Here is a 12,945-nt window from a genome sequence, read left to right as displayed (position 1 = left end):
AATCTTTGCAATTTGATATTTCTGATACACAGGCTATCCAAAGTTCAAGGCTCAGGACGGGGGCCCTTTCTGCTCAGGTTTAAGGGCTGTACTAGAGTAAATAATTCTTTAGAGAATTGGAATGCTGGACAGAAAATTGACTGACCAGACCCTCACTGCAGGGACTGATAAGCATGGAAGACCAGAGTTTTCAATACATGGAGACCCAAGGCTTGCTGAATACTGAACTGAAAACTATGCCTATTCCCACTCCACCCACCACAGGCAAGATGAAAGTTCCTAATGCCCCTGTTCAGTCTTACAGTTGTCAGAATCAGCCAGAGTGGGTCTCCCCAGATCCATCAGTGCGGGCCTGTTTGCCTCACAGGATTGGGTCTTGGGGTGAGCAGGACTTGCCATGGTTAATATAATCACTGGGGATCTTCTCATTTCCAGAAGAGTCTAACCTTGGAGTGGGGGACTTTCTGGAAAAGAACTCCAAAGCACTGAGAGATTGAAAGTGAAAAGTGAAGTCATTCAGTCTTGTCCAAACTCTTTGTGACTCCATGGACTGTAGCCTACCAGGCTCCTCTGTCCATGAGATTTTCCAGGCAAGGGTACTGGAGTGGGTTGCCATTTCCTTCTCTAGGGGATCTTCCCAACCCAGGGATTGAATCCAGGCTTCTCACATTGTAGGCAGACACTTCACCGTCTGAGCCACCAGGAAAGTTGAAACTACTGACTAAAAGCTCCTGGTGGGTCAGATAGAGAGACAGTATAACATCCATGACCTTGATGTACTAAATGGAATATAATTCTCTCACAGTTGTTACAGAATTACAACTGTAGAGCCATTTCCATTAATACATGCAACTTCCTCCCTCACACATACATTCCTGATGGGTGAGGTCTCTAGCATTGGTCCATTGGTTGCCTTGTAGGTATGAAAGCTTCCTCTCTTCCAGGAAACTTCCTGGGCTGCTGTTAGGGAGAAAATAGCATTGTGAGAGTCAAGTAGGATCCAAATCTCTGGCTAGAGCCTCAACTTTTAAGTGTGGAGAAAAGAGAGCAATGGCTCCCTGCTGTGGGAGCAAGGCCATCCACCCGTGGAAGCCTGGGGTTCTGCTCTCTGTAGTGAAGTGCTCCTGTTCTATGACTATTTCACCCAGGATTATTGCTCTTCACACTCTTGGTATTAGTGGATATATGCAGATTAGCCTGACCTAATACAGGCTGGAAAGCTAAGGTGACTCTTAACTGACAGTAGATAGTTTTTGAGTGTTAGTACTAATAAATTTCTGTGGCCAGAACTGGCACTAGCTTTGGAGTGGGGGACTTTGCATTTAAACCAACGCAAGTAACATCTTTTATCTCACTTTTTTTTTTCAGTAGATAAATATCAGTAACCTCAAATATTCAGATGACACCACACTTATGGCAGAAATCAAAGAAAGAGACACTAAAGAGCCTCTTGATGAAAGTGAAAGAAGAGAGTGAAAAAGTTGGCTTAAAGCTCAACATTCAGAAAACTAAGATCATGGCATCTGGTCCCATCACTTCATGGCAAATAGATGTGGAAACAGTGACAGACTTTATTCTTTTGGGCTCCAAAATCACTGCAGATGGTGACTGTAGCCATGTAATTTAAAGACGCTTGCTCCTTGGAAGAAAAGTTGTAATCAACGTGGACAGCATATTAAAAAGCAGAGACATTATTTTGCCAACAAAGGTCCCTCTAGTCAAAGCTATGGTTTTTCCAGTAGTCATGTATGGATGTGAGAGGTGGACGGTGAAGAAAGCTGAGAGCCGAAGAATTGATGCTTTTGAAATGTGGTGTTGGAGAAGACTCTTGAGAGTTCCTTGGACAGCAAGGAGATCCAACCAGTCCATCCTAAAGGAAATCAGTCCTGAATATTCATTGGAAGGACTGATGCTGAAGCTGAAACTCCAATACTTTGGCCACCTGATTCGAATAACTGACTTATTTGAAAAGACCCTGATGCTGGGAAAGATTGAAGGCAGGAGGAGACAGGGACGACAGAGGATGAGATGCTTGAATGGCATCACCAACTCAATGGATGTGAGTTTGAGTAAGTTCCAGGAGTTGATGATGGACAGGGAGGCCTAGCAGGCTGCAGTCCACGGGGTCTCAAAGAGTCGGACATGACTGAATGATTAAACTGAACCAAACTTTGTGAAAAAAGGAAAGTTCCATGTTTTTAGTGAGTCAGGCCTGTCACTGAGTGAGTCTGAATCCTCCTTGATTCATTTTTACATGAAATGTGACTGCTTTTGCTAGAGTCACATTGTTGCTCAATTTTTCTGTATATAATTTTATAATTTAGTTATTAATTTTATTTTACAAAGAACCATGTTAGAGGTTGATTTTATTATTTATGTTACCAGAGAGGTTTTCTAAGAAACATAAATACTAGAAGAAGCTAACATCTTGCCCATAGCTCAGATAAGACCTTTAGTAAATCACTTTTAAAAATTAATGGAAAAAACTTTAGCTTTAAGAATCATAGCTTTTTAAAAGTCAATAATAAAACATATTCTAATTTTATTCTAAAGTGATCTTTATATGTTTATTATTTCCATAGCAGTGAAAAACTTTCATCATTCTTATAAATGAAAGTGGCATTTTATGAGCTTCTATAAGGAAAGCAGTTATATGAAGTTACTTCTGTTAGTAAATATTGCTAAACTGGTCAGTCTCTTTTGAGCTATTTAACTTCTTAAATCATTTTAAGCATGTATCTGTTTTGAAAGCAGACATCTATCTTATGCTTGAAAAAAAAAATTAAGTTAAAAACTAAATATGCTTTGCTGTTTACTGTCCTGTGTAGTAAGGGCTTATTTTTTAGGAGGTTTAAGATGGAGGAGTAGGGAGGGACAGTATGCCACATTTTTAGCCACAAAAGATTTTTACTCTGATCCTTTTGTTTCTTGTTATCTTGGATCTATTTCTGTAAAACTTGTAGCTTTACAAAACTCCTAGCTGTTTTCTAAAAAAAGAATTTGAGGCCTAACTGCTGATATGTAATTATAGCATCATTATTATGTCTCTTGGTGTAATCCACTATAATCAAAGTTGTATACTCCCTGATTATATATCCAGTTGTTCTACCAACCATGAAACAGTTGCTAGGAATGTTCTTGAGAACCAGTTTTGCTTCTCCTTATCAATCCTTCTTGCATTTACTATAAAATCTTGAAGACCTTATCCTTCAGACACTCATTATCTTCCATATACATAAAGCTTCATGTGAGGAATGTATTTTAGAATTTAGTTTTGAGGTTCCAACTTTCCATACTGACAGAGAATAAGAGGTCAGAGAGAGGAAACCAGAGAGAAGCAACTCAAAGGAGAATTTCTAAAAATGTCTTTGGCTAACCTTGTTTATATTTTCGTTCTTCCCACTGGAAAACTCTTTTGTTCAACCAAGAGGACCCCATATTGTTCTCAGTGTTGGAGTAGCATTTGTCATCCTGAGTTCATGTGTTGCACACCCCACTTTCTGTGCCTGTAGCTGGCATTGTTAATTTTGGTTTTCTTTCCTAATATGACCTCAGAATCCTCGTTAATACACAAGATTGGCAGCTCCTCCCAAATAGTCATAGCTGGCTTACAAGATGAAATCCATATGTCATCTTTAGTTTAGAAGATATATCCAACAATTGTCCTTTAAACACTTTTATTGATTTTTGCATGAAGATATTAAAAAACCTTCTTATTAGATTTTCAGATGACATCATGGTGTGAAGACTGGCTGTTATGAGAGAAGTTTAGGGTTGTACAAGGAACAGTGGTCTGGGTTCAGGTTCAAACATCTGAACTTACACATACAGAGAGAGGAGCCACAAATCAGAACAGTCTGGAATGTCAAGCCCCCACACTTGGGAGAGGTATCTGTTCTGGAGAGTCCCCCAACCTATAATGGACTTTGCAGGAACAAGAAATTAATTTTTGTTGTGTTAAACCACACACACACACACACACACAATCACCCCCTGTGTCACACTGCACAAATCACCTTCCTTCTTCTTTCTGCTTTCCCGTTTTCTAAAAATGAATATTGTAATGTACCAGTTAAGTCTGCAGTTAGGATCTAATTTAATACTGGTTGTGATGACCTTTGCAAAATGTCTGACAATATGTTCATGGAAGTCAATGTTATTTTTATGTTTTCTTTGGAAAACTGTGAAACAGGCATATGTTTTGCCCTTTTTTGTCTTAGTTGGGTAGGGCTTCCATTAACAAAGCACAATGGACATTGTATAAGTACAATTGCAGTCAAGCAGACCACACATCTCTAACAGGCAACTGAAGCAGTTTAGTCCATTAGTCCCAAAGAGCTGGAAAATTTCCCTCCTTTTTTATTCCCCACCCTTCCTCTTCTCTGTCCCCTCTTCTTCTTTCTATTCTCTTTCTCCACTTTCCTTCTCTGTCCCAAATTCTTCTCTTTCCTCTAGAATCTCTTAAGGCGATGTTTGGCTAAAGATTAGGGAAGAGTCCCTTCTCTGGGCCAAGGCCTCAAATAATAAACTCTTTTTAATAGCAATAGATAAAAAGTCTGAAATACCAACAGACAGTCATCAATCAAGGTTTTGAATAAAGTTGCCTCATTCAGTTCAGTTCAGTCACTCAGTCATTTCCAACTCTTTGTGACCCCATGGACTGTAGCACGTCAGGCCTCCCTGTCCATCACCAACTCCCAGAGCTTACTCAAACTCATGTCCATTGAGTTGGTGATGCCATCCAAACATCTCGTCATCCTCTGTCATCCCCTTCTCATCCTGCCTTCAATCTTTCCCAGCATCAGGGTCTTTTCAAATGAGTCAGTTCTTCAAATCAGGTGGCCAACGCATTGGAGTTTCAGCTTCAGCATCAATCCTTCCAATGAATATTAAGGACTGATTTCCTTCAGGATTGACTGGTTGGATCTCCTTGCAGTCCAAGGGATTCATAAGAGTCTTCTCAAACACCACATTTCAAAAGCATCAATTCTTTGGCGCTCAGCTTTCTTTATGGTCCAACTCTCACATCCATACATAACTACTGGAAAAACCATAGCTTTGACTAGATCGACCTTTGTTGGCAAAGTAATATCTCTGCTTTTTAATATTCTGTCTAAGTTGGCCATAGGTTTTCTTCCAAGGAGAAGAAAATTTCATGGCTGCAGTCACCATCTGCAGTGATTTTGGAGCCCCCCAAATAAAGTCTCTCACTGTTTCCATTGCATCTCCAACTATTTGCCATGAAGTGGTGGGACAGTTGCCATGATCTTAGTTTTCCAAATGTTGAGTTTTAAGCCAAGTTTTTCATTCTCCTCTTTCACTTTCATCAAGAGGCTTTTAGTTCTTCTTTGCTTTCTGCCATAAGGGTGGTATCATCTGCATATCTGAGTTTATCGATATTTCTGCTGGCAAACTTGATTCCAGCTTGTGTTTCATCCAGCTGGGCTTTTCACGTGGTATACTCTGCATATAAGTTAAATAAGCAGGGTGACAGTATACAGTCTTAACATACTCCTTTATTGATTTGGAACGAGGCTGTTGTTCCATGTCCAGTTCTAACTGTTGCTCCTTAACCTGCATACAGATTTCTCAGGAGGCAGGTAAGGTGGTCTGGTATTCCCATCTCTTGAAGAATTTTCCACAGTTTGTTGTGATCCACACAGTCAAAGGCTTTGGTGTAGTCAATAAAACAGATGATTTTCTGGAATTCTCTTGCTTTTTTGATGATTCAACAGATGTTGACTATTTGATCTCTGGTTCCTCTGCTTTTTTTAAATCCAGCTTGAACATCTCGAAGTTCATGGCTCATGTACTGTTGAAGTCTGGCTTGAAGAATTTTGAGCATTACTTTGCTAGCATGTGAGATAAGTGCAACTGTGTGGTAGTTTGAACATTCTTTGGCACTGGAATGAAAACTGACCTTTTCCAGTCCTGTGGCCACTGCTGAGTCTTCCAAATTTGCTTGAATATTAAGTGTAGCACTTTCACAGCATCATCTTTTAGGATTTGAAATAGCTCAACTGGAATTCCATCACCTCCACTAGCTTTGTTCATAGTGATGCTTCCTAAGGCCCACTTGACTTTGCATTCCAGAATGTCTGGCTTTAGATGAGTGATCACACCATCATGGTTTTCTGGGTCATGAAGATCTTTTTTGTATAGTTCTTCTGTTTATTTTGCCACCTCTTCTTAATATCTTTTGCTCTGTTAAGTCCATAATTTATTTCATAAAGTACTTATTTTCAAATTAATAATTACTCAAATATTCTTTTTTAAAAATAGGGCTCAAATGAGATAAGATAAAATTAATATGAGTTATAAAATTACACAAAGCTCTGAAACATTTTTTTTAAGTCAGAGTAGGACATTTAACATTGCACTATATTTGTATCAGACATAGTTAATTTTTTTTAAATTGCAGAATAATTGCTTTGCACTGCTGTGTTGGTTTCTGCTATAGAACAATGCAAATAAGCCATATATATATATCTCCTCCCTCTTGAGCCTCCCTCCCTCCTCTACCCCATTACACCCCTCTAGCACTTCACAGAGCACAGGGCTCCTTCTGTTATATAGCAAGTTCCCATTAGCTATCTATTTTACACATGATGTTATATATATGTCAGTGCTACTCTCTCGATTCATCCCACCCTCTCCTTCCCTTGCTGTGTTCACAAGAGTTTCTTGCACATCTGTGTCTTATTTCTGCCCTACCAATAGGTTCATCAGTACCATTTCTCTAGATTCCAGATATATGGAATCTGTTTATATTAACAGATTAATAATCTGTTAATAGTGTTAATATACGATATTTATTTTTCTCATTCTTACTTCATTCTGTATAATAAGTTCTAGGTTCACCCACTTCATTTCAACTGACTCAAATTTTCCCTTTTTTATGGCTGAGTAATTACAAGTTACTAGGTAGAAGGCAATAGTAATTAAATTAGATAATAATATGCTCTTAACTTTACGAAGTGAATTAGTGCTGCCAACTCTCATGCTCGTGGCCCACATATCATCTGGGTCCCCTTCCCATGGAGTCTGAGAGAGACTGACCTGACTTCAGCTTGGTGAAATATCTGAGCTTTCCTCAAGTTTTACACAGGTACAAGATGAGAGGACAGAGAATATTCTGTATTCTTAAGGTCAGTATGGCCACCAGGCTCCTTCTGACTTAGTTCCAGTGTTAACTCAGATGCAAAACATCCCCCTTCTCGAGTTCCCCAGAAAATTCTGCTCTCCCAAAGCTTGTGAAAGTGTACAGAATTTTCTGAAGATTATGTCTGATGGAAGATTTGGAAGGGCTTTTGTTTCAGCACACAGGTAATTTCAGATGAACATATGCCTCTCTGCTTTTTCCCTATCCTTCAGTCTCTCCATCATGGGGAATGTACTCTGGCCCTTCTCCCCATGGAGATTCTTGCCCCATACTTTCAGAAGGTTCTATCTTCCTGCCTCCCTCTCTCTACCTGCCTCAGGGGTAAACAAATTTGTCTCTCCATCTCCACAGTCACAAGTTCTCCAACAAGATGCTCATCAATATACTAAATATGCCTGAATATAGGAGACCCAAGAATGTATTTTCCAAAAGAGAAGATCCTCTTTAAGAAGTTTTAGCCAACTTAAACATGTGTATAAATTATTGATATAGAATAAATAGTCAAATGTCTACTTACAGTATTGAGCTTATCAATTTAATCACACAATCATACTTAAAAGAATCCATTATAGAGGACCTATATTGCTTTTTAAAATTGGAGTATAGTTGATTTACAGTGTTGTGTTAGTTTCAGGTGTATAGCAAAGTGATTCAGTTATACATGTACATATATTCGTTCTTTTTCAGACTATTTTCTCCTATAGCTTATCACATAATATTTAGTAGAATCCCCTGTGCTACATAGTTGGTCCTTGTTGGTTGTCTATCTTATATACAGTAGCATGTATGTGTTCATTCCAAGCTTCTGATTTAGCCCTCCCACCAGTGTTTCCCCTTTCATAACCATAAGTTTGTTTTTGATATATGCAAATCTATTTCTGTTTTGTAAATAAGCTTGTTTTTTTAAATTAGAGTCTGCTGCTGCTTCTGCTAAGTCGCTTCAGTCGTGTCCGACTCAGTGCCACCCCACAGATGGCAGCCCACCAGGCTCTGCCATCCCTGGGATTCTCCAGGCAAGAACACTGGAGTGGGCTGCCATTTCCTTCTCCAGTGCATGAATGGGAAAAGTTAAAGTGAAGTCGCTCAGTCGCGTCTGACTCTCAGCGACCCCATGGACTGCAGCCTACCAGGCTCCTCCATCCATGGCATTTTCCAGGCAAGAGTACTGGAGTGGGGTGCCATTGCCTTCTCTGAAATTAGATTCTACATATAAGTAATAACACAATATTTGTCTTTCTCTAACTTACTTCACTAAGTATGATAATTTTTAGGTCTATCCATGTTGCTGCAAATGACATTATTTTATTCTTTTTATGGCTGAGTAATATTCCATAGCATATATGTTCCACATCTTCTTCATCCATTCATCTGTCAATGGACATTTACATTGCTTCCATGTCCTGGTTATTGTAAGTAACGCTGCAATGAACATCGGGATGCATGTATCTTTTCAAAGCATGGTTCTCTCTGGATATATGCCCAGCTAGATCATATGGTAGTTCTATTTTTGTTTTTTTAGGAACCTCCATACAGTTCTCCATTGTGGTTGAACCAATTAACATTTGCTCCAATCGCATAGGAGGGTTCTCTTTTTTCTCCATATCTTCTCCGGCATTTGTTGTTTGTAGACTTTTTGATGACCATTCTGACCAGTGTAAGGTGATATGTCTTTGCAACTTTGATTTGCATTCTCTGATAATTAGTGATGTTGGGCATCTTTTAATGTGCTTTATGGCTATCTGTATGTCCTCTTTGGAGAAATACCTATTTAGATCTTCTGCCCATTTTTTGATTGTCCTTTCTTGTTTTTTTGACATAGATCTGCATGAGCTGTTTCTATATTTTGGAGATTAATTCCGTGTCATTTGCTTCATTGGCACATATTTTCTCCCATCCTGTATGCTGTCTTTTCATTTTGTTTATGGCTTCCTTTGCTGTGCAGGAGCTTTTAAGTTTAATTAGGTTCCACTTATTTATTTTTGCTTTTATTTTTATTACTCTAGGAGGTAGATCCAAAAAGATGTTGCTAGGATTTATGTCGAAGACTGTTCTACTTATGTTTTCCGCTAAGGTTTATAGTACCCAACCTTACATTTAGGTCTTTGATCCATTTCAAGTATATTTTTGTGTATGGTGTTAGGGGGTGTTCTAATTTCATCCTTTTACTTGTAGCTGTACAGTTTTCCTGGCACCACTTATTGAACAGATTGCCGAGTTTCTCCCACCAAAGTGAGAGTTCTGAGCCTGTCAGGTTCCCCAACCTGAAGGTCTAGCATCAGGAGGAGGAATCCCCAAAGCAGTTGGCTTTGAAGGCCCATGGGACTTAAGTACAGGAGCTCCACAGGACTCTGGGAGACAAATTCTTCATATTTGACATGGTGTCTTTGCCACCAATAGAGCCATTGTTGAGTCACCTAACACAGCTTTCTAAAACTCATTAAGTTCATTTCTTTCTAACTAATTTGAAGGACACAGGGTGCAAAGAGCCGGACACAATTGAGCAGCCAACACACACACACCATATTTAACCCAGTCAGCCTGGTTGCACTGAAATTTTATCCCAAACCATAATAATCAACCTGTTATTTGTGTTCTCCATAATGTAACCACTTAATTTATTGCTTTTTAAAGTGACCTTTAAGTCTTATTCACAATGACATTCAACACTTGCAATTGAGAGATTGTACTGGGGAATAATGATTACAGCTGGGTTAACTTTCTTTGCCTTCTTTTTTATAACTGAGTCTCTTGAGTGACCTTTATAAACAACTAAAATTAACATTAATTGAGCAGTTTCAGGCAGGTCTTCCCCAAACAATTCTTAGTCGTTCAACATGAAACTTCTGAAATAATGTCTCATGAGATTAGAATTTAAGGTTGCTATCTCTACGGGAGGGATAAATAATCTCAAAGGCAAAAAAATCCAAACTCTCTCACCTTACGTTCTAGCATATAGACAATTGTCCCCTAACTTTCTCCCTCAGAAGGACCGTGGTGCCAGTTGTTAAAATTTTCCTTATTACACAGATATTTATAATATAATTTAATCTTGTAGCAGGGCAAATATTAATTCTACATTACAGATGAAGAAACTGAAGTTCAAAGAAAAGTAACATCACATGGCTTGACATAGGGCCAAGTCTAGCCAAGTGGTTTTCCTTAAAATATGATAAAAACAACATACAAGGACCTTTAAGAATCTGCCCGCAATGCGGGAGACCTGAATTCAGTTTCTGAGTCGGGAAGATCCCCTGGAGAAGAGAATAGCTACCCATCTCAATATTCTTGCCTAGAGAATTCCATGGACAGAGAAGCCTGGCGGGCTACAGTCTGTGGGTTCACTAAAGGTTGGACACAATTGAGTGATTAATGCTTTCACTTTTCTTTCAAGGGAGTAAATCTCAAATATTCTCACCACAAAAAGGAAGTAGTAATTATGTAATGTGATGGTGTTAGCTAATGCTATGGGATAATAATTTTGCAATATATACATGTATCAAATCAATATAGATGTCAATCATATCTCAATAAAGCTGGGGAAAAAAGAAATGTGTACAATGAATTTATAGTATGGTTATAATAACAGAAAAATAAAAGACCACCAATTTATTTTTAAAAAAATACAGTAACCTGGATCATAGTTTGGAATTAGGAGGAAGGTTTTTCTAGCAATTGCTAGAATTGCTCTGTAATATTAAAAATAAATGCATTTCTTTTATTTCTTCATTAGTAGATACTTTCAAATATTCCTTGGAATTCTTTTCAAAGCCCTTTCTTTTATAGCTATAAGGTCATTTACTACCTAAGGTCTGAGTAATCATTTTCTCTCAATATGCTATTTTCATATTTTTAAATAATCTGTGCCTATGCTAAAATAAGAAATCATCCCTTATTTCTTGGGGAGGGCAAACCAGATGTCAAGTAGGATTTTGGAGGGGTCTAGACTGAGGACTGTTAAGTGCAGGGTATGTGGGTGATAAAGAGAACTACTTGCAAAGAGAAGTTATGGGGAAAGAGACTCATTTTTAAATAGCTGCTCAACAGTGAAAGCCTGGAGAAGAAGAGCTGCTAATATATGTGTCTTTGTGTGTGGGGGAGGGATGTTGGGGGGTAGGGAGGGTTGTTTGTTGTATGATGAATAGTGAAAACTTACCGTGCAGCCCTTTTAAGAAAATTCATAAAAAATATCCAAGTTATTCAATAATTCTGTTTTTGTAGTTTCTTTGTTCTCTTACACAGAAGTGAAAGACTTTGTGCTTTGTGTTCAAATTCCTTTTTGGGTACAGGAGAGAGAACATAGAAGAAGTAGCCAAACTAAGTTCTTTAAGCAAAGGCTAGTTCATTGGACTGCCAATGATTCAGGCCATTTTGCAATGCCAATTACTTCACTTTTATCCTCATTCAAGAATGATAAGACCTGGGCAAGGTTCATGGTTCCTAAGGTGAATTTGAACTAGAAGAAAACACCAGTTCATGCATAATAAGAACTCTCATAGATTGAAGTGCCAGCCTCTTCAGCATGGTCACCTTCTCAGCTTGGACCCCAAACATCATCAGAAACCACTTAATTAGTTCACTTTAAGAAACCACTGCCATAAGAATCAGGAAAAACTCAAATTCATATCATCAGTATATCTTTCTCCTTGTAGGTGAGCCCTTGTAAGCAGCCAAATCAGAAAAAGGCCTCTTGTTCAGAAGGCCCCTTGTTGGGATGAAATCAGATCAAGCAGAAACACTAAATTGAACTTAAGAAGGGAGATGGTCTTGCTTTAAAAAAATAAAAGCAAAAAAAAATTCAAATTTCACTGATATCATTCCCTGCATCCATAACTACACCAAGACTCCCTGGAGATCAAATACTATAAAGTCCAACTGCTAGGTAAGCAGGTGCTCGTTGACTGAGTATCCCTCATCTTATTGGCAAGTCTTCCTTTGGACATGGTAATTCATGCAGCCAAGACTCCTATCTTTCTAGTTACTTTGCATACATAGTCTGCTTTGATCGCCAAGTTCAACTGTACAAAAGCAGTCTTATTTTCTTCCTTTCCTACACCTTGCTGAGGCCCATGCTGCAGGTGCCTGAGAAAATACTACCATTGCCTCCTAAACAATAGGGCTAACATTTCTGTATGAGAAGCTAAGCACTCATTCCTTTTTAAAAAGAATCCTCTCCTCAATTTCTGTTTCTCCTTAATACTTGATTTTAAAGGCTCTAAGAAACCTATACAAACTTAAAGATATAAAGACATAAAAAATTTAAATTATATTCCTTCTTAAAGTTTAGGCTTTGAACATTAGCAGAAGTTATGGCTCTGTAAGTGTCTGTGTCAGTACCTCATTTTGCTCCCATTCCATATTTTTAGAGTCAATAGTAAATTCTTCCCTAATCCCCTCTTCATTAAGTTCAAATGGAATTCTAGCCTATGTTTATTTATTTGCTTTTGTTCTAATTCTACAGAAAGTTAAAAAAATGGGAGAAATGTATTTCAGAAGGCTCTGTGCTTCCTGGAACAATCCAGTATCACAGCAACCACTAAGTCTGTGTGTCCTAAAAAAAAGTCTGGAAAACATTTACGCTGCCTATTTATATATTGAACCTGTTTCCATGGTATTCCCAGATTTAAATAATGCATGGAGCTCTTCTCTACCCATTCTGATTAATTATTCATTTACAAATGTTTACTGAGCATCTCTACTCTGTGTCAAGCACTATATGAGGTATGAGCCATACAAAAGAGAACAATAATGTTTATATCTAGAGTCAGTATCTACAAAATTTTTAA

General features: G+C 38.3%; 1 long non-coding RNA gene across 1 annotated transcript in view; it reads left to right on the top strand.

Annotated features, from left to right (window-relative positions):
• LOC145538093 (uncharacterized) overlaps nt 1-12,945 on the top strand; it is a 68,462-nt gene that overhangs the window by 36,947 nt on the left and 18,570 nt on the right. The window contains exon 3 of the long non-coding RNA XR_014076636.1: nt 1,369-2,187. This is a non-coding gene — a long non-coding RNA (uncharacterized LOC145538093). The remainder of the gene's footprint in view (nt 1-1,368; nt 2,188-12,945) is intronic.

Source organism: Giraffa tippelskirchi, chromosome 2 (assembly GCF_054371585.1).
Source record: "Giraffa tippelskirchi isolate mGirTip1 chromosome 2, T2T-mGirTip1v1.2.pri, whole genome shotgun sequence".
In the NCBI taxonomy this organism is placed as follows: Eukaryota; Metazoa; Chordata; class Mammalia; order Artiodactyla; family Giraffidae; genus Giraffa; species Giraffa tippelskirchi.
The sequence above is the reverse complement of the archived record's forward strand: the minus strand, read 5'-3'. Positions and strand labels throughout refer to the sequence as shown.